Source organism: Bison bison, unplaced genomic scaffold (assembly GCF_000754665.1).
Source record: "Bison bison bison isolate TAMUID 2011002044 unplaced genomic scaffold, Bison_UMD1.0 scf7180017864302, whole genome shotgun sequence".
Taxonomy (NCBI): domain Eukaryota; kingdom Metazoa; phylum Chordata; class Mammalia; order Artiodactyla; family Bovidae; genus Bison; species Bison bison.
The window spans coordinates 737,948-740,743 of record NW_011494874.1 but is presented as its reverse complement, the minus strand read 5'-3'; the positions used below and the strand labels follow the sequence as shown (position 1 = coordinate 740,743).

Genomic DNA, 2,796 nt, shown 5'->3' with positions numbered 1-2,796 from the left:
CGCCTCCTCTCGGCTACGCGGCCTTTCGCTCGCTTCTAACCCGGTCCCAGCCGCCCTGCCCTGGGGCGGACCGTCCCGCAGCGGCACCTGGAGTGCCCGCAGGTCTGGCACCCTCGGCCCACGCTCACCGGGCGGGTCCCGACGCCAGAGGGCTTCTTTCCCCCGGGCCGTAGCTTCCGGGTGAGCAGAGGGCACGCCCCGGGGCGCTGGCGGGACCGACCGGAAGCGCGTCACCGCGGTGCCGGCGCCTGACGGGCTGAGTCGCTCCTCGTGGTGCTGCGTGCAGGTGTTCCACGGGAAGGGCGCATTGCCCACCTGGGGGCGTCTGCTCCCGGGTGAGCCCAGAGCGTGGAACTGGTCTCTTTCCTTCCAAGGAGAGCTGAGAGTCTGATCAACAGGGGCTACTTTCGGAGTACTATTGCAGTAAACATTTGAAAGCTTAGAGTTCTTTCAAGAAAAATCCTCTCCATGGGGCTTCTTTGGTAGTCCAGTGGCTAAGACTCCGAGCTTTCAGTGCTGGGGGGCCAGGGTTCCCATCCCTGATCAGGGAACTGGATCCTGCATGCTGCGACTAAATTCGCATGCCACAACTTAAAAAAAAAAAAAAGGTCCCACATGCCAAAACTAAGACCTGGTGCAGCCGAGTTAAAAAAATTTTTTTTAAGAGAGAAATGTTCTCCAAAACAAAAATGTGGAGTAGGGCAGAGAATGGGGCAACACTGATTATTACAGCAGCAGCAGTGCCCTTATTATCACCAGGCGCTGTTACCTCTCTGGTTCTCTGACACCAACACGGCCACCGGAGACAATAGCTTTCACACCCCAGTTCACAGTAAGAGACGCATCTCAGGTGTGACCCTGTGCACACCCACACAGACACCTGAAGTAACATCTACTCCCACACTGTGAGGCCCTTTCTGAGGCTTTCATTTCTACACCACTTAGGGTTGCCAGATTTAGCCACAAAAATAAGGGACTCCCAGTTAAATATGACCTTAAGATAACAAAGACTTTTGATTAGTATGTGTAAGCCCTGTATAACACTGCGGGTATATTTATACTGAAAACAACGCCTTCATTGTCTGAAATTCAGATTTAACGGAGGTCCTGTATTTCCTGACAACCCTTTAAAATGCTGGTCACAATCCCCTAACCTGATGTCACTAGTGAGTCTCAGGCCCCTTAGGTGACAGGACCACAGCACTTCTTTCTTTATGGGAAACCAAGTTAAGTGCAGGAACTAGATCCGAAGCCCGCGGGCACCACCCCTCCCAGCTGTCACACTCTCCTCCCCTCCGCCCACCCCACCCCAGCAAAGGCCTGCACTTGCTGCAGTAAAAGGTTTGTGGTTTTTTTTTAATCAAGCAAGAATCTGTTAACAGTTTTATATTTTTGTGTTAAATACCACGGGGCCGATTGGAAAAATGAAAAACTCAGTCAACAACTGTTTTACAAGGGATAAAAAAAAATCCTGCCTTGATATCAGCAAAGGTGAAGGAGAAAACTTACACTGTACAAGGCACCATTCCCCCACAGAACACCTCCTGGCATTTCCTGAATGAGTGGGATTAGCAATCTAAATAGATCATATTTCAAGAGTTAACAGCAACAGATAAAATTCAAAGGGATCATTAAAATAACATTTGCAAGACTCTGGACAATTCTTGAACTCTTATTAAAACCACAAAGAAAGAACAGTTCTTTATTTGTGAATTTCATAAAGGACTGAATGTGCAACCACACCCCGTAGGGATTGTCTGGTGACAGTGGCCCTTCTGGGGGCCAGAGCTCTGCTCTTCCGTGTCTCTTTCTAACCATGAGGCCGCGGCTAGCGAGGCCTGCAGGACGCTGTACACACAAAGCGTGGTCACTGTGGACCACATTACCAGTAACACAGTTGTTCAGTTGCTCAGTTGCATCCGATTCTTGGCAGCCACATGGACTGCAGCATACCAGCCTCCCCAGTCCTCCACGATCTACCAGAATTTGCTCAAACTCATGTCCACCGAGTCGGTGATGCCATCCAACCATCTCATCCTCTGTTGTCCCCTTCTCCTCCTGCCTTCAATCTTTCCCAGCATCAGGGTCTCTTCCAATGAGTCAGCTCTTCGCATCGGGTGGCCAAAGGATTGGAGTTTCAGCTTCAGTCTTTGCGATGAATCTTTTCTGGTCAAAAGGAAACAAAGAGATAGCACTCTGTGTGCTTCGCTCTTCAAGCTGAATGTCCCTATAAAGAATCCAGTGATGATGGCTGCAGTGACAGCAAGAAGTAAAGGCGGGGTACTGGTGACATTCTCTCTGGAGGCCCCAGGTGGATCCAGGTTTCTCCGGATGTGCTACCTTCCAGAGCCTGAGTCTCCTCCCTCGGGGGCTGGTTTTCCTCTTCCAGCTCTCCCTTGGAGCCTCCTGCACTGTTCCTTGAGCTTCCTCGTCTCTGTCTTGTTGAGGGAAACACAGTGGGGCTTTGGCAGGGGTCGTCCAGCTTCACAGCGCTCAGAGGAGCGGCTTTGCTGGGTTCTATGTCCTTCTATTTATCATTTGCGCTGGGCATCTCAAATACACATCTCAACTGAGAACCCATTCCTTCATGGGGTTTTGCCTCTTTCCACACGGCTTCCATGTCTGAAATGCTTGGTGGAGCAAAGATCGCCTGTACCGTAAACTTGTGTTTACTCGTCTCACTGGGGTCACTATCCACCCTGGGTCAGCGATTCCCCTGTTGGGCCTCACACAGTACCCACGAGGTGCTGTCGTCTTCACTTTGAAACACACCTTTCGATCTGATGGATTTTTCGA

At 50.8% G+C, this 2,796-nt stretch overlaps 1 long non-coding RNA gene and 1 pseudogene across 1 annotated transcript in view; both read right to left on the bottom strand.

The window, feature by feature from the left end:
- Positions 1–184, bottom strand: part of LOC104996930 — a 778-nt gene extending 594 nt beyond the window's left edge. The window contains exon 1 of the long non-coding RNA XR_826260.1: positions 52–184. This is a non-coding gene — a long non-coding RNA (uncharacterized LOC104996930). The remainder of the gene's footprint in view (positions 1–51) is intronic.
- Positions 185–846: 662 nt separating this feature from the next.
- Positions 847–2,796, bottom strand: part of LOC104996991 — a 6,861-nt pseudogene continuing 4,911 nt past the window's right edge.